The sequence below is a fragment of the Tribolium madens genome, unplaced genomic scaffold, assembly GCF_015345945.1.
Source record: "Tribolium madens isolate multiple individuals breed KSU strain unplaced genomic scaffold, Tmad_KSU_1.1 Scaffold_96;HRSCAF=242;Tcas5.2_LG5, whole genome shotgun sequence".
Lineage (NCBI taxonomy): Eukaryota > Metazoa > Arthropoda > Insecta > Coleoptera > Tenebrionidae > Tribolium > Tribolium madens.
In genome coordinates, this window is record NW_025401068.1 from 14720485 (window position 1) to 14739700 (window position 19216).

The 19216-nt window shown below is 32.4% G+C and overlaps 1 long non-coding RNA gene across 1 annotated transcript in view; it reads left to right on the plus strand.

Annotated features, from left to right (window-relative positions):
* The first annotated feature begins 1293 nt into the window (after positions 1–1293).
* Positions 1294–19216, plus strand: part of LOC123013185 — a 30408-nt gene continuing 12485 nt past the window's right edge. Inside the window, exon 1 of the long non-coding RNA XR_006413253.1 lies at positions 1294–1376. This is a non-coding gene — a long non-coding RNA (uncharacterized LOC123013185). The remainder of the gene's footprint in view (positions 1377–19216) is intronic.

Sequence of the window (19216 nt, forward strand, 5' to 3'; positions counted from 1 at the left end):
CGTTAAAATGTAGACGCAATTTGTAATGCAGGTTTGCTAAACATTCTCAATTTTTATCAAAAAATTGCCAAGAATACAAAATAAACACGAATGAGAAAGAACCTCGGAAAGAACGCAATTAAATTAGTGTCTTGTGCATCGTTTTTGAGGAACAAGTTGAAAAAGTAACAATTTTGAAACTAAAGCTGAAGAAGAATTTATAAAATGCATCAACTTTAAGCTTATTTCAATACATTACACAAAATTTATTGTCAATCATCATAATACCTACTTGTATCTTTTGCTAAATAACTTTTTTCTGTATATACCAAAGTTTTTGTAGCAAGAACCTCATTTTTACTTACTTGTTGTTTCTATTAAAATTATTAGCACTCAATTCTGTCTTTAGACCTTAAGTAATTATGTCACAGTATTCAATTATAGCGCTTTCAAAGAGCAAACATGCACACAAAATTCATAAAAGTCAAAATTTTGACAACATCTCAATTTGAAAACATGACCATAATTTTTTAACAAAATTTCTAGGGATAAAAACAAACAAAATTTGTGGCTATGGAGACAAGCTGCTAGCATTTTTTTCACCAAAATTTTGACTTGTTAATTTAAAGAAAAAACAGACTATCTACTGTAAATTTTTCAATTTTTTTTTTATATAAATTGCAATTTTGAAAAAAAAATCGCACAATTCAAAAACAAAACAAAATTGTATTTATTAAAAAAGGTAAGTGGTTACATTTAGCCTACACAAATAAGTCGACATTGTTAAAAACATCTAATGAGAGAGCAGTAAGTAGTAGGTGGTCCAAACTTGACTTTTGTTGGACTTTCTAAAAACTAATTATAAACTTGTTGTTGAATTTTATTAGATAAAAGAATAGTTTATTACAAGAAATACTTAAAAATCTATTCAAGAGGCAACCTTTGTTAAGTCAAGAATTTCTGATAACTTTGTAGACCTTAATGATCTTATAAAAAAGTGTAATAATAAGTTTACTGAACTTGAAAACCTTGTGCCTTTTATTGACTGATGATTTCATATTTGAAAAACCTGATCTATTTTTTTACTTTTGGTGTTGAATAAACTATCGAAAATTATTAATAAACTTAGACACGTTGACTTTGTTGAAAAGTGCTTGGAAGCAAATTCTGTGAAGTTTAGTTTTTTGACCTTTTGGCCGATTTGTAACCTAGATAGTACGGTGTGTCCGTTGTCACTCAAATAGCGACGGCGTGATCTGGCACGTGGTGGAGCAGCGACGCCGCTCGTCGCCAGCCTATTGATTACAGTGTGCATGCTAATGCCGCGAGAACAGTACGCCTCTGGTGTAGGGTGCAGCACCCCGAGCGTCGGCGACGTCCTCATCGCCCTTCTTATGGTAAGTTTCACATCTCGTATTGTTCTGCTGTATTCCCGACGCCCGCTGACGCTGTTATGAACGCCGTCCAATGACGATATACAATATGATATGAGACTCACGTGTGTATTGATCGTTGCGCCGACGCCACCGACGCTCTCGACGACGCTGCCCGACCAACCGCCGCCCGATATTATTTCATATTTGACTCGATTGGCGACCTAGGGGGCTCTACTGACCAATCCAAGCCGACTTATGATATTTCATAAGTTCCAGATATGATTGGTGGGCACCGCCCCTACGTCATAATTCAGCGTCGCGACGCCATCGCTTCTACGTACGGTCTGACGTCAACATCTAAGCATTTAATTACATGAGTTACTCAATAATCATTAATTATAAATAAATAGCATTATCTACTTCAGTTTTTATTTTCTATATCTGATCGTACTTAAATTAGGATGTTTGTAGTGGGGAATTTTCATTTTAAGTTAAACGAACTCATTTTCCCTTTCGGTGCTATATGTGGATGTTTGTAATAAACGTAAGTAAACTTGTCGAAACCACTTAACATCTCCTTCGCCTGGCACCTTAAGGTCCCAAAGGAGATGACAAAGCTAGAGAAAAATGGACTGCTTTAGATACGATGTCCAGTCAAAGGAATTGTTCGAGATGGACTGGATCTACGATGTTGATATTGCATTTCTCATTCTTTATAATGCAACAGGAGAATGTCCTGCTGGAATCGAATTGTTACAAAGGACCGTACTGGGGATATCTGAACTTAGTTGAAGTTTATTGGAATGTTTATCTAATGCTTTTGGAATAATTAACGTTGACTGCCTTTTGATTTTTTTTAATGAAAATTTTGTTTGTTCCAAGAATAAATCAAATAAATAGGTTTTTTTTATTATTAACATTTTCACATATAATTAGAGTTTGCAAAAAAACTTTAATTTACAAAATTTTGATAAATCATGCTTAAACTTTTTTTCTAACATTTTTAATACTGATATTACTAAAACAAGGGTTTGCTCTGTTGTGTACTTATTTGACACAATTATACTAATTTCACTTTTTTGTACTTTTTTTTCAAAAAAATTTTTTTGGAGATTTCGTTTTCAAATTTCTGAAATTTTAAGATTTGAACTTTGTAGATCAAATTTTAATTTTAATATAATTTTTAAAATTAGCATAAAAAATTATGAAGTAATAAAAAACTATCCGATACCATCGGTTTGTTGCATAGTCTTAATATTATTTTTGCAGAAAATGTATTTATGTCGTAGGCTAATTGTAAATTCAGTCGTTTTATAAAACGCCTAGTCATTTTGAAAACGACTGAGCAAATTGTAAATGTATGAATAAATAAATTTTATGTGTATTATAAAAAGCCTAATAAGGTTTAGTCTTATTGTAAAATGTTTTTAAATACATATTCTCCATTTAGAAAATGACTGATTACATTCAGTCGTTTTGTAAAAGACTGAAAAATATTATTTTATAATATTTACAATTTCTATTGTAGTTAGATAATCTTTTAAAAAAACAAAGTCAAATGTTAAACGTTTTTAATGATACAAAAAAGAAGCATAAAGATTTGTCAACAAAAAATTACTACCTAGGATTTGAATTTTTAGGAAAATTACGTTTTTCATGTTGTTTGTAACTAGAATTTTCAGAAGTAATTTTGAATGCCTAGTGTTGGTTACCCCTTGTTGTTGACGGTTGACGTTTTCTGTCAACCTGCTGTCAAGTATTCTATACAAACTGACAGGTGACTTAACCTAAATTTTTGACACTAGTTACGATATCTTTTGTTTGTCACTAAAAACCAGCCTAACCAAATCTATGGCAACCTATTCACGAATATCTCTAAATCCTAGGGAGTAATTTATTGTTGATACGATATTTCAAGAAAACAAATAAATTTTCTTAACAGTTTCATCATACAGTTGTGGAATTAGGAAGTAGAAAGGGGACGCAGTACGAAACAATTGGTAAAAATCGGTCGCACCGTTCGGCCGCAAAATTATACGGTTGAAGATACAATAAATTCATGGGGATACAAATTATTTAGAATTATGAAATGTACCTTATTAAACAGTAAAATGTGATAAAATAATAATAATAATTCGTAAAATAATAATAATGTAACTAAAAAAAAAACTGCACCCCAGACTCGAACCCGCGACAACTATTTCGCGTGTAATCCGGCAGTTGGCACGCAATTTTTTTCCAAATAAGTAGGATAAGGAAAGTAGTGTGATGTTCACACCAGATTTTTACTCTTGTCATGTTTATGTCATTTTGACTTATTTACTTTCAAAAATATTGATTTGTGGCATAATAACGGGTAGGCAGCAGATCAAAGCGATGATTTAATTTAGTTACACTTAGTTGAATTAATATAAATTTCCTAAGACAGACAAATTGTTTAATCAACAATTTTAACAACAAAAAAAGTTTAATTGTCAAATGTCAGTCATGATGACAGTAAGAGGTAGTTTACACTGAACTTTTTAAAGTTAATGTGTGACGCTGGTTTGTTTCAGTCATATTATAAATTAATCATACGTACTTTATAATAAGACGAAAACTTATTAGGTTTTTTATAATACTCCTAAAATTTTCCGTCATATTGTAAAAACTCTGCATTTATTCATTCATTTACAATTTGTCCAGTCGTTCTCAAAATGACTAGGCGTTTTATAAAACAACTGAATTTATCAATTTATAGTGAGTTTTAATCATCTGCATTTTTGTAATAAACCGCTTGTGAAGATATACAGGGTGTTAAAAAATATTTAAGGTCATAGTATGGACCAAAATAAACAAAAAAGTGTCAATAAATATGGCAAAGTAACGGTTTCGGAGATATCGAATGTGAAAATTTTTACTAGAAGCTTCTCGTTTTTGTTTGAAGGGATTGCAAATAAATGTTTCAAAAAACGGATAATTTTTTTGTTTTGTTTTGGTCTTCCTGAAATGTTTTACAATCTTTTTTTAACACTCTGTATAGGTCAAGGGAGTCTGGTTAGGTCAGGGCATTTTTTATTGATGTAGTTTAAAAGAAATAAATCTGTTTTTTTTTTTCTACTTTGTCTTTTTAGTTTCTATTTGAAAATTGAAATATCTACATCTGTCAAACTATTACTGATGCCTATTCAATTCTTTTTATATCTACATATGATATTTTATAGTAATTCTAGATTTCTGGTAGTGAACATAGAGTTTTCAAGTAACAGAACTGTTGGATCTGCTGTATGATGGATCTCTCTGAGTTTGATAGAGCCTTGCAGAAATCGGTTTTCGAATTGCGGCTGAGGCAAACAAGCTCCCGTCTTCCAAGAGTTTGTTTTCGAAGCCGGTCCTGTCCAGCGTTGGGTGTTGGGTGCTTCGTCCATTCCCCATCACCCCTGGGAAAGCGATGCGTGTGTGCACTGCCAAGTGTTTGCTCAAAGATGTTATTGATTTTCAAGTTGTGCGGGCGCTGTCCTGTCCGGCAACGGCAGCTCGGCCAGGCTCCATCAGCGCGCTAAATTGAAATCTTTCAGATGTGTGCCGCTGTGAGGCTTTGTGTCGCCCCAAGCTCCGTGCTCCCAACTCCCTGTCCTCACTCCCAACAGTAAATATCGTTTCTCTTCCATAATGAGGTCCGGCGCTGTCCGGCCGAATGCGCGCGCGCCCTTCTCGCGACTTCAGACGCAAAAATTCAATATTAATATCGGTGGGTGCGAGAGTTGGGGCGGAGTGAAGAAGTCCGCATTGCGCCACGTTCGCCAATGGCAAGACGGCCGACCCCGCGAGCTATGAATATGATGAATTTATGGAAGTAATAAGCGCCACTGCGGCCATTGGCTGGCGCAAGGGGGCTCCACGGAGGCCTCGCGGCCGCTCGCACCTCGCTGGCTTTGCCAGACACGACGCGGGGCGGGTGCTCTTCCCACTGGCACGCTGGGAGACCTTAGACCATGAGCCAGGATCTGTACAGGGTGCTGCATTTTGGATGTTCGAATAGGGAATCTCCGAAACTAAGAGGTTTAGCCAAAAACGAGTAATACATTCCGCATCCCGCTATCGTCTTTTATAGACAAAAATTGACGTTTTAGCGAAATCTAAAAAATTCATATCTTCGTTATTATAGAAGACACAGATTTGAAATAAAGACATTATACAGGCACTTTTTTACATAGAATTTAATAATGTAGTTAACAATTTTTTTCAGTTGTTTGTTTAGCCGTAATAAAATAAACTTTTATTTTTTTAAATGGGAATCATAGATGGCTATGTCATTTTTAAAAAGCTTGTTTTTTTCTTATCTAAAAAATATATATTTGTAACAAATTATTATAATACATTTTTAGCAAAAAATTATCTTTGACTTTTGTTCGCAGTTGGCCATGAAAAAATGTTGCATCTTCAACTAAAAGGATTTAAACTATATTATATTCAACCAGTGTCACTAATGAAAGAGTTTTTTAAGTACTAAGTGATGAAAAAGATGCAAAATAAATTGTAAATCAACTTATTGGCAACTAATAACATTTCTTTGTTTTTAAACAAGCTAACATTACCATTGCAACTTCTAGTGATACATAGAGTGTTGTAAAAAAAAGCAGCTTTAATTCTTCAATAAAATATATTTTATATGACACAAAAATGACGATATGGCTATTCAAATACCCAAATTCCGTCTATGTGAAACGTTATCCTACCTCCATTAGATCATCAAAAAAAAATGTTTTTTCTAATTGTGTTGACTGTTGACACATTTGTTTTTCCTATTTTTGGATTTTTTAAAAATATGTAATAATTTTGTTCTGAGGCGCTCGGATATTTGTTCAWTGCTTCTACCGTATCGTATTTTTTAAATCTTTATAATTTTATCTATTTTTTCATCTATTTTACAATTCACAAAACTCATATTGATTATTATTTACACATTTGGAGTGAAATAGTTTTTCCATGACCAATTATTATCACACAAAATATGTATTTCACTTTTTAAGTATAGTTATAAAAAAATATTTTGTTACAAATATATATTTTTTAGATCAGAAAAAAATAATTGCCATAGCCGTCTATGATTTCCATTTAAAAAAATACAAGTTTATATTATTACGGCTAAACTAATAACTGAAAAAAATTGTTAACTACATTATTAAATTCCTCGTAAAAAAGTGCCTGTATAATGTCTTTATTTCAAATCCGTATCCGCCAAAATGTCAACTTTTGTTGTAAGTCGAAAACAAAAGACGATAGCGGGATGCGGTTTTAACCAATATTATTTTCTCAAAAAATGAGCCCCAGAATGTATCACTCGTTTTTGGCTAAACCTCTTAGTTTCGGAGATTCCCTATTCGGACATCCAAAATGCAGCACCCTGTACAATTGTCTTATATCAAAACCTGATTGATATTCATTTTAGGTCTTTTGACGACAAAAATCTCTACACCAAAGGTTCTTTTCTTTCACTAAGTTTTGAAATAATTTCCTCGATATAATTTTTTTAACACAATATTTTTTTTTGACAAACCACAGTATTTTCTTTATTTTAAAGGAGAAAAAAATCACAGAATGGTCAACATTTTTCATTTGTTTATTTTTTACCTTGAAATTTTTTTGTTTTTAAAAAGAATATAAAAAAAACATTGAAAAAATTGTCACTGTTCAAGAATTTTTCTCTATTTGCTAAAATTTTGTTTTTTTTGATAAAAAGTAAAAAAGTAAAAATGACAAAAACGCTTTTATACTCGACGATTTTTCTTAATAAAGGGTTGTCTAAATTTCTATACCCTCTTTTTGAATTTATTTATGTAAATACCAAAAATTATGTGTTTTCAGTCAAATTATTCGAAATTCAGTAATTTCCCAGTGTGAGTATTTTTTTAGTTTTATTTTTTTTATTTTGTATATTTTTTGCCAAAAGGCTTGAAACTTTTTTTGTTTTTGAAGGAAAATCAAGAAAAAACATTTGAAAAACTGTCACTGTACAAGAATTTTTCTCTAATTGCTAAAATTTTGTTTTTTTTAATACAAATTTTTTTTTAAAAAATGACAAAAACGATGTTTCTTAATAAAGGGTTGTCTAAATTTCTATCCCTTTTTTGAATTTATTGAAATGTAAATATCAAAAATTGTATGTTTTTAGTCAAATTATTCGAAACTCAGTGATTGCAAGTTTGACTATTTTTTTATTTTAAAGAAGAACAAACATAGTCAACATTTTTCATTTATTTTTTGCCAAAAATATGTCAACAATTCTGTTTTTTCTTGTCCGTGTGATCCATGTTTTTTGTCACCGGTGTCGGTCAGACAGCAAAGCCTTGCTTTCGCTTTTTAATTGAACTGATTTGCTTTAAACGACAGAAATCGTTCAAAACAAATGGCAGTTTTATACAAAAAGTCCCTTAAGGGCTCGGATGAGAGTGGTTCTGGTGAGCTTCATTTGTAGATTATTTCTGATTAGGCGAGATAATGGTTGAAGCGCCGATATCGTCCCCCAATTTGCATACCAACCGGCTACCTGCGGAAGACCGCGACCCAATTGCCCCATGTCAAAGACGACGCTCATTCGACCGGAAGTAAGGAACTCCTCGTTTTCCGCAAGGACTGCTTTGCCCCGTCCGCATGATCTGCATACCGACGGTTGCCTTCTTAAGACACACTAATGCACTTTAAGATTTGCTTACAGGGGTGCAAACTAGGGTTAGTTTCCCAACACACGTGTTTTGTGGTGTGTTGCACCTAAGTTAGGTGCATACACACGAAAAGTTTGCTAATTCGGGGTGAGCTTTGTTTTTGTTGACAATTTGCATTCACGACATGAAAATTATGTTTGAGATCTCCTGCAGCGGTGAATTTTTTATAATGTTTAAAGTTTGTCGAGAGTTTGAGAGAGAATAAGTGTTTTCTCCAGCAGGAGTTTTGCGATTTTAGTGGTATGTTTTCTTAGGGAATATGCAGTCGTCGTCCGGTTGGATTATTTAAGACGACAGTGCTATGCCCCGCAGATTCTTGCTAAATCTCATCCACTAAGCTTTCTTTGTCATTCTCCATGCTGTTGTATTTACCTTTCTCTCAACGTCGCTCTGTACGTAGCTTCAGGCTAAACGAACTAAGAACGAAGTTTCAGGGATTTCAGAAAGCTTGCGATAAAAGTTTAGCACTGGACATCGTATAGTATTGACCAAACAAAGACTGCTAGAATTAAATCATCCATCTAGGAAAAAAAGACGAGGTGTTTTGAGAAAATCGAACAACTTTTGTAACCGCATTATCAATAGCTACCTGACATTTTACATCAAAGGAAAGTCTATCCCAAAGGTAAATTAATCCTGTCAGACACAGACGAAACAAGCACGAGTCGAATCATGATTTTATTAATAGATGGCGCATCGAATAAACATCTACAATTTGTAAGCGTGTTCTTCAGACCGTCAGTTCCAGGTTTTTCAATTTTTAAACGCAGTTCAATTACTTTTGATAGACAACCTAACCAACCTAGCGCTTTGAAGATAATGAAAGGTCGGAGGAATCGAAAAATGACGACTGCTGCTTTACTTTCAGCACTCTAAAGCAGAATTATTTTACACACAAATGAGACAAATAAGATTTAACATGATGGCGGCAATAATAGGAAATAAAAATTATACAGGTGTCTAAGAAATCGCACACTAGAGAAAAATGCCAAGTAAGATAAGATACCAGAAACATGCAAAAATGTTTAAAAAATCTCTGGCAAAAAGTTTTGACATTTATTTTTTGATATTTGATCTTTTTTATGTCTACTTGATGTTACTTGTATAGGTATGTTTTTTCATAATTATTCAGTAAATGTACAAAAACTTTGCCAATAGAAGCCACAGACTGCAACAAAAAAACATGTAAAATTATTTTTCCATCAGAAATAAATAGGATTAAAGTACAAAATTTAATCCTCCACAATTTTGAAATTCTTGTTAATAGGATTTTTTCTAAGGTGTTCTTCATACTAAAAATGATGAATTCTTGGTTATTTTATCAATCTTTTTTTCATAATTTTGTTTCTGTAAATGGAGATTATTTATATTATTAATTTGTTTTTATTAAAAAAGAGTTTTATTGAAAGTTTACCGGATTTTTTAGTAATTTTACTTAGATTTGAAACTTATTGAATGAAAATGATTTTTGTAGGCATGTTTTGTCACTCATATTGGGAAAAATTAGCAAATGAATGATTTAGTGTTGTTAAATTTGGTTCCTTGGTGTAATTTTTCCGCAGTGTTCTCCATAGGAGAAGAGCTGAAGGAGGCATCTGGTGGTCCAGGTGGGGAGGCCGCTATTGTATATATTTCTTCCTCGCCCTTACCCCACTCGGAAGAAAAGCACTTTCATAAATCTGGTGCGAGATATATGTGCTCACAATTTCCGGGATCCGGCCATTAAGCTGCGCCCGGAGCGAGAGCGAAGCGGTGTTAGATCCACCATTTCCCGTCTACTTTATTTGCTGTTTGATTTTGTCTATATAATATTTAAACTCGAAGCAGAGACGGACAATTCCGAGAGGCACATCCATTTCTCGACGGTCCATTGCGCCACGTCCAACTCTAATTCTCTTCGAAACAAAGAAAACAAGAAAATCCGCCGAGAACTCTGCGTAGATTGAAAACGGAAGAAAAATGACCGCTGTCCAGCGCCTCATTCCGTTAAAGGAAAACTTATCAAACTTTGATGGCAGCGCCTCGAGATATACCACCGGCACATCCTGCGAACTCAACTTTCTTGATAAAAGAACAAATAACCGAAACAAAAGTTTGATTCAGAGCCGACTGCAAACACCTGCTTGGATAAAACTCCGACTTTTTACGACGTTTACTTTTCTTTATCGTCTTCCATCACCTTTCATCTTCAATAATCGAATTAAATCTTTATGATTCGGCTTTATTACTACTGAGATTTATCTCGTATACAACATTTTCTAAACTGTTATTTGTTTACCATAAATCTAATCGGTATACACAGTTGCGGTCACATATAAAATTTACAACCAAACTAAATCACATTTAGTTTAGGTGTGGATATACCAAAAATTCTATTTCATTGATTTTGCCTAAAATCTGCTCTTCTCGAGTCAAACCTCGCAGATGATACGTGATAGTTGAAAAAAGTGTCACTGTTCAAGAATTTTTCTCTATTTGCTAAAATTTTGTTTTTTTTTTTTTGATAAAAAGTAAAAAAGGTTTAAAAAATGACAAAACCGCTTTTATACTCGACGATTTTTCTTAATAAAGGATTGTCTAACTTTCTATACCCTCTTTTTGAATGTATTTATGTAAATACCAAAAATGATGTGTTTTCAGTCAAATTATTCGAAATTCAGTAATTTCCCAGTGTGAGTATTTTTTTTATTTTTATTTTTTTTATTTTGTTAATTTGAAACTTTTTTTGTTTTTGAAAGAAAATCAAGAAAAAACATTTAAAAAACTGTCACTGTTCAAGAATTTTTTTCTATTTGCTAAAATTTTGTTTTTTTTTAATACAAAAAAAAGGTTTAAAAAATTACAAAAACGCTTTTATACTCGACGATTTTTCTTAATAAAGGATTGTCTAACTTTCTATACCCTCTTTTTGAATTTATTTATGTAAATACCAAAAATTACGTGTTTTCAGTCAAATTATTCGAAATTCAGTAAGTTCCCAGTGTGAGTATTTTTTTTATTTTTATTTTCTTTATTTTGTATATTTTTTGCCAAAAGGCTTGAACCTTTTTTTGTTTTTGAAAGAAAATCAAGAAAAAAACATTTAAAAAACTGTCACTGTTCAAGAATTTTTCTCTATTTGCTAAAATTTTGTTTTTTTTTTATAAAAAGTAAAAACAGTTTAAAAAATGACAGAAACGCTTTTATAATCGACGATTTTTCTTAATAAAGGGTTGTCTAAATTTCCGTACCCGCTTTTTGAATTTATTTATGTAAATACCAAAAATTATGTGTTTTCAGTCAAATTATTCGAAATTCAGTAATTTCCCAGTGTGAGTATTTTTTTTATTTTTATTTTTTTTATTTTGTTAATTTGAAACTTTTTTTGTTTTTGAAAGAAAATCAAGAAAAAACATTTAAAAAACTGTCACTGTTCAAGAATTTTTTTCTATTTGCTAAAATTTTGTTTTTTTTTAATACAAAAAAAAGGTTTAAAAAATTACAAAAACGCTTTTATACTCGACGATTTTTCTTAATAAAGGATTGTCTAACTTTCTATACCCTCTTTTTGAATTTATTTATGTAAATACCAAAAATTACGTGTTTTCAGTCAAATTATTCGAAATTCAGTAAGTTCCCAGTGTGAGTATTTTTTTTATTTTTATTTTCTTTATTTTGTATATTTTTTGCCAAAAGGCTTGAACCTTTTTTTGTTTTTGAAAGAAAATCAAGAAAAAAACATTTAAAAAACTGTCACTGTTCAAGAATTTTTCTCTATTTGCTAAAATTTTGTTTTTTTTTTATAAAAAGTAAAAACAGTTTAAAAAATGACAGAAACGCTTTTATAATCGACGATTTTTCTTAATAAAGGGTTGTCTAAATTTCCGTACCCGCTTTTTGAATTTATTTATGTAAATACCAAAAATTATGTGTTTTCAGTCAAATTATTCGAAATTCAGTAATTTCCCAGTGTGAGTATTTTTTTTATTTTTATTTTTTTTATTTTGTTAATTTGAAACTTTTTTTGTTTTTGAAAGAAAATCAAGAAAAAACATTTAAAAAACTGTCACTGTTCAAGAATTTTTTTCTATTTGCTAAAATTTTGTTTTTTTTAATACAAAAAAAGGTTTAAAAAATGACAAAAACGATGTTTCTTAATGAAGGGTTGTCTAAATTTCTATAGCCTTTTTTGAATTTATTTAAATGTAAATATCAAAAATTGTGTGTTTTTAGTCAAATTATTCGAAATTCTGTGATTACAAGTCTGACTATTTTTTTATTTTAATGAAGAACAAACATAGTCAACATTTTTCAACTGTCAACTGTTATTTGTTTACCATAAATCACATATAAAATTTACAACCAAACTAAATCACATTTAGTTTAGGTATGGATAAACCAAAAATTCTATTTCACTGATTTTGCCTAAAATCAGCTTTTCTCGAGTCAATCCTTGCAGATGATACGTGATAGTAATTCCAACGCGTGACCGCTTGCCAGAAATTGAATTTTTCCAGATAAGAATGGCAGGCCAGGAGTTCTCTGAAAGACTTTTCGAGAGCGGATATTGACAGCCAGAACAATTGAACGCTCGCAAAATGAGATAAAGGAAACAAATACAGAAGGTGAAGCGGGCGGCAGGAGCAAAAGGGATACAGAGGCGAGGTCAGGGGTCGAAGTGCGGCCACGCCGACCCACACTCAAACATAAACACGTGTGTCTGATCGCTCTATCTTCAAAATGGACTTAATTACCAGAAACGCCTCTTTGACCACTGCTTTCGCAATCAGATTTTTCAAATCGAAAGACCCAAGATAAATCCCGAGCTTCTGCAAAAGCCATTAACGAAAATCGATACGCGAAACATTTCGAATAGTATTTAGTTTTAGTGGAGTTGGTCTGCCATTATGACAATTGAGGAAATAAATGAAGCAGCAGAGGAAGTCCAGAAACTTATAGAGCTTTAGCCCAATTACTGCACTTTAACTTCTGCTCTAACATTCGACGAACATATTACTTGCAGGTGCGAGCTTTACAGCGAAAATGGCCTTGCTGTATCCACTATTCTACAGCTCCTCACAGCCTAACGAAAAAGGGAAAGTGGGTAGTGGTTAGACTTGGACTAATTTTTTTTCATTTTTAATAAAAAATATACATTTTTTTTAAAGTGTTATTGAAGTTCGACTCAGAATTCGTTATGTTATACGTTTTTCAATTATTACCCAGTGATACTTTTTTTTTATTAAAGAGTAGTGTAAATTTTATCTATCAAACTTCTTGAATCAACAGGATAAGTATTGATTTTTTTATAAGCATTGTCGAAAACTGAAGAGTTTTCAATAAACAGTGTCAAAGTATAACATTTTTTTTTTGTTTTGAAAAACATAGAGAAGTGCTTTGAAATATAATACTTTGAGAATTTATAGATAGTAGAACTGATCTTCGAAGTATTTTAACGTCTAGTTTAAAATTATTATCACAAAAAAATAGTTATTTATTAGGAATACAAGTCGATAAAGAAATTGTTTATCTACGAGTGAAAAGATTAAGTTTGCGAGTGACGAAGTCACGAGTAGACTTTTTTCACGAGTAGGTCACAGTTATTTATTATACCAGACAATAAAGAAATTGTTTATCTACGAGTGAAAAGTTTAAGTTTACGAGTGACGAAGTCACGAGTGAAATTTTTTTACGAGTAAATGCATAATATTTCGTTTTATTTTGTTCTCACCTACCAGAATTTATTGTACAAAATAAAGAATATGAACAGTAGATAAAATTACTTTATTTCACTAGACGATAAAAAACTACTTTATCTACTGAAATTAGTTGATAAAAGCACTCTTTAACATTGAGTACAAAATAATAGTTATTTATTTACCAGACGATAAAGAAATTGTTTATCTACAAGTGAAAAGGTTAAGTTTACGAGTGGACTTTTTTCACGAGTAGATAAACAGTCTTTATCGTCGTGTATAATATTTTGTTTTATTTTGTACTCATTTACCAGAATTTCTGGTACAAAGAAGAATATAAACAGTAGATAAAAATTACTTTATTTACTGAAATTAGTTGATAAAAGCGCTCTTTAACATTGAGAACAAAAAAAATATATAAAAAATGTAATAACGTAAATCCACAGTTTTGAAAGCTTTTTTTGTCTTTAAAACAACTTTAAGAACTAATGTATTCATTATTCACGAATGCATTTAATACTTTTTCTACGACTATTTTAAACCTAAGGATTTTTTAAATATGCTTTTGATAATATCTAGAACTTTTTTCAAGTAGCTTGGGACTTGTTTTTTGATTTGTTTTAATTTTGTTGGGTCAGAATTCAAATGTGTGTGAAAATTGTTAAAGTTGAATTCGAATTTGATTTGTTTTGCTTCGATTTTTGTTGACACAAAGTGAACCATAAAATTAAGTATTTCTAATTTATTATTTCGTTAAACTTATCTAAAAAAGAAGCAGCAAAATAAGTAAATGTGCTAGTGGTCGACCAACTGGCACTATTGTATTGTATTTACCTACAATAGTTCATTATTTCACATAATTGTTAGTAGTAAAAATTCTATGTATAACAAGAAAATACAAAAAATATATAAAACGCCAGTAATTGCCTACACAGAGTTTGACCACCATAAACGACATCAAAAGTTTATTTTATCGGAAAAAAACATGTTGAGCAATGGAATGGAGAATATTTTACGCGGCGTATAAATTTCTTTAAATTTAAGTGCTGTTGGACTTTATTGTTTAACACTTATTTTTATATTTTCTATAAATAGTATGAATAAAAAAAATTGCCATTGCATAAGAATATAGAAGTAGAAGTGTTGATTGGTATCATTTTTAGATCTTATTCTTTATATAGCAAGGACAAATGTTGATGTTCTAAAATTTAGACTAGGAGTAGTAGGTAAGTCTTGGTGGTTTCTTCTGATTTCTGGGTTATAATCTGGGTATGGGCTGCAAAATTTCGCGTTGGGCTAAGTGGATTTGTGGTGCAGTGGGGCCGGTAATGAGGACCTTGGTTGGCGACCACATCGATGCAATTATCATGAGCATTTCGGTGCGAAGTGCTCGCATCAGGCATAATCTAATAATTGGTAGTAATTCGAGAGTGCGACTGTCAATAGCAGTTATATATCGATTGGGTCGAACATTTGTCATAGTGTGGTGGGTGCCGAGACCGGGACTGGCCACCGGTCAGTGAGGGGCCCCGAGGGGAAGTCGGGGGTCCGTCGGAGCGCAAGGGGAAACTCTCTGATCAATACCCAGGTCTACCGCCGGAGTGCCAACAAAGCAACTATAACGGATTCTGGACTATTGTTCATCAGGAGATAAAATGAGAAAATGGATTTTCTCTCCATTTCTCTCATCTTGTTTCGTTTCGCTGTTTTATATGTTTCTTTTCCACTACGGGCCTTCATGTGCCATAAAAAGTAATGGAAACATGGCCCGTGATTAAGGCGAGTGTATAACTCTCATTAACAAATGTCAGCGTGTAAAAGAAGCGGTTATCAAATCGAATAACTCGAATTTGCATATTGACAAGTTTTCGAGAAGTCTTCCAGATCTTCAACATTTCCGAATTAAAATATTTACATCTCATCCCTGTTGATTACATTTCCAATTCTGAAATTAATTTTCTCCGAGTAAAATGCAAAATCACAAGCAATCTCGAGTTCTAAAAACGAAATTATTTCTCCCCATTCACTTTGTCTCCGGTTGGAGCCGAATCCAAATACTCAATCATTCATGGAAATGACGGATTTTAATGTTACAAAGTTTTAATTCTGCAGAAGAGGGTGGATGTCATTGGAAATATCTCCACATTTCCATTTAAATGTATTCAGGAGTTGGCCTGGTCGCCTTTCAGATGTCGAAATTACTCGGCTTTTTATATCTCCGTCGAGAACAGTATCAAAAGTTAATTTGTGGTAAAATCTGAGGGACTGCCTCTATTTACTCTCTAATGATGGAAATGCGCACTTCTTTGCTTTCGTTTACGTTTTATATTTATGGATGTTCTTTTAAATTAAACATGAAACGGACTCAACTGCAGTTTGATGCCTTGTTTATTTTCTTTCCCTATTTACCAGTTCTCTGACACTGCCACTGCCTACAACTCATTCCTTTCTACCAAATCTTCTACACCAACAACAGAATTAACCCAACAACTATCTCAATCATTCTCCGGGATTAAAAGACTAGAACGTTGTTTTTTATTTTCACAGTTATTTTCGGAATTGTTGATCGCTGTCAATCAGCTTTGTAGCTGGAAATTATTAATTAAAATTGGAAGCCTTCAATGCCATTTACGTATGAAAAGTTCGACCACATTAAACACGCAAGCTGTCTCGGTTGAGTGGTTGATCTGACATGTTTGACGGGGGATATTTGAATATTGTATTTTTATCGAAATGGTCGAATGATCCCTTTAATCAGGTCAATCATGCAACATCGGCACGAGCTCATGTTTCATGCATGCATAAGAAACTCTCAATAAATCAAAAATGTGAAGGGGGAGTGGTCAATTCTCCGCATAAATTTTGATTTTTCGACGCTTTGTTCGTTAAAATAAACAAATCGATATCGCATTTATATGGGCACATTAATTTTGATTCTAGGAATGCTCATCGTAAATATTTTACTTCGGCGCCTGAATATTTATATGAACAAAGAAAATAGGTTTACGTTTTACGCGATATAATCTCTTAAGTCAACATTGTATTGTTATGAGCATGGCTTCTATCAATAGGTGCAGATGTTCACACGTTCGGATTAAAATAGAAATTAAAATCTATCTAAATCAAACACTAGTGTAAACAATACGAAAACATTATTGCGGGGGAGTCGGAAATATTTTCGAAAGAAAGAGGAGAAACAGCTATTTCAAACGGAGCAACGTAATGAATAATATAAATTTCCAACATCTGTGCTCGACTGCAAAAGGCACAAGAATTAAGGGTGCATTGTTCTTTTATTTCCGGAATTCGTTCCCAATTTTGCGTTACGTTCATTTCATCTCTCTGTTCAAAATCATTTATTGGACAAAGATAGAAGTAGCGATGTGTCTAGAAATTTGTAACTGATATTCCTGCAGAATTTGAAGCTGACCACTGGTCAACTTCTCCCTGTTTTACGACTCCCCATCGAGTTATTGCTTAATCTCTCGGCTTACACACTAATAACATACGCGAATGAGTCCAGGAATATGTGTCATTAAGAGTTTACCCTATTTCACTACGACCTAAACTTATTACTTACCAGCATTATTTATTATCAAATGGGCGACATTTATTAGGATAAATAACACACTTACGACAAAATTCATCTAAGTTTGATACCATGCTTCTGGAAATATGTTTTAAAGTTTTTAACAAAAGCTTGCCACTTAATTTAATTAATGAGTTAATTAAATTGCGATTTATTAATTTGTCTGGAAGCTGCGACGTGTAAAAATCTCAATGCGTCTGGAGTGAAATAGCAGTTTGTGTTCAAGTTTTCTTAGCAATTGCTGGTTTAATTTAACACCCCTCCTCTGTGCTGGAATGGTGGATGAAACCGTCGTTTGGAAATAGGAACCTTATAATGTTTGTGTCACAATTATTAAGATTTCGTTTTCATCGTTGTGTTTACCTGCATTCTCGAGAAACGCGCCTGGAAATTATTACAGCTCAAGTGGCTTCGGCTCAAATGAATTTACTTTATAGGCGAGAATTTCATTTTAGAGATATTAAATTGTTATAAGGGGAAACTCTAACTCGTTATATAGTCGTATTAATGCGTAATTGCTTCTGCTGAAATACAATTTTGACGGTTCGTCGCTAAACCATTACAGTCCTGCTTCAAATTTATTAAATTAATCCCACTCGCGTCAGAAACAGTTAAAATAAGGGATAAAACGGAGTAACAAAAAGTGAATAACAGAAATAATGGACACTATTTCCGTTAAACAACGGTCATATCTGTGATAAATACGATTGTCTCTTTCTGGGATATTGGAGATAGGAATTGGGAAGAGTGTGGACGATGAGTACGTTAAGCCATAGCTTAAAAGGACAATAAAAGCGCAGAACGTCCATCAATCTTAATGAAGAATCGATCGCCATACAAGGACGATTTGTTACAGTCCCATAAACTCTGCGTGCGTATGGAATCATAAACAAGCATTTAGATCTGCAATATTCGACCAAAAAGATCAATAAAACAATACCGAATATTAAATGAAAATAAATTTTATACAGGGATTAAATAGAATTTTCCGGCCGAGGGATTTCCACCTGATTGCAAGCATGAAATCCACACGGTCATTTCACACCCCGCTGCCATTTGCGTGGATGATAACACCACCGACGTCTAACCTAATAACCAATTCTGACCGGTAAATTGGTTGCGACTTGATTACGCCGCAACGATAGTCGATGAAAAAGGGAATAACCAAAGATCTAATTGAAAACCTAAATTGCGGAAAAGACTGGAACCGAATGTTACAAATTAGCAGCATCTCTATCGAGTCTAAATATCCAAAATGCGTTTTGGTTTGGATGACGGTTGATAATAAATATTTTTTACAAATTCTGACGTCTTTTATTCAGAAAGATACGATCGAAGCAAATTTTATTTTAATTAATTGAATGAAATATTTTGTTGTGTGAGGCAGAAAATTATATTGTACTTTTGCAGCTACAATTTTTTGATTTTCACTAAAAGCATTCTTTTTCAGTAAATTTAGTAAATTAAAAAATAGTTTTTTAATTTTTGAATAAAAAATTGTATTTTTCGAAAAATGTTTTTTGTAATTTTGGTTTAAATCGTAGTTCCACATTTCTCTGCATTTTTATTTTCTTTCATTAGAATGGGAGAGAATGTTTTTAAAAACATTTTTGAGTTTCTCTTGGCAGCAATGGTTTCTAGAGCATAAGCTACACTTTGGAGGGATAGTTAGATGGCGTTTTGTATGTTATGGATTTTATTTTTTTTAATAACAATTTCTTTGAATTGTTACATTTTGCAGAAATATAAAAGTTGTGTTTCCAGGAAAGCTTTTGTTGTACTTTACTAAAAAAATGTACTAATTATGTTTATGAATTCATAATTTATTCTATGGTTAAATAAACATTATAAAAAATTATAAAGTTGTTTTTTCTACTATTTAACACCTAGATA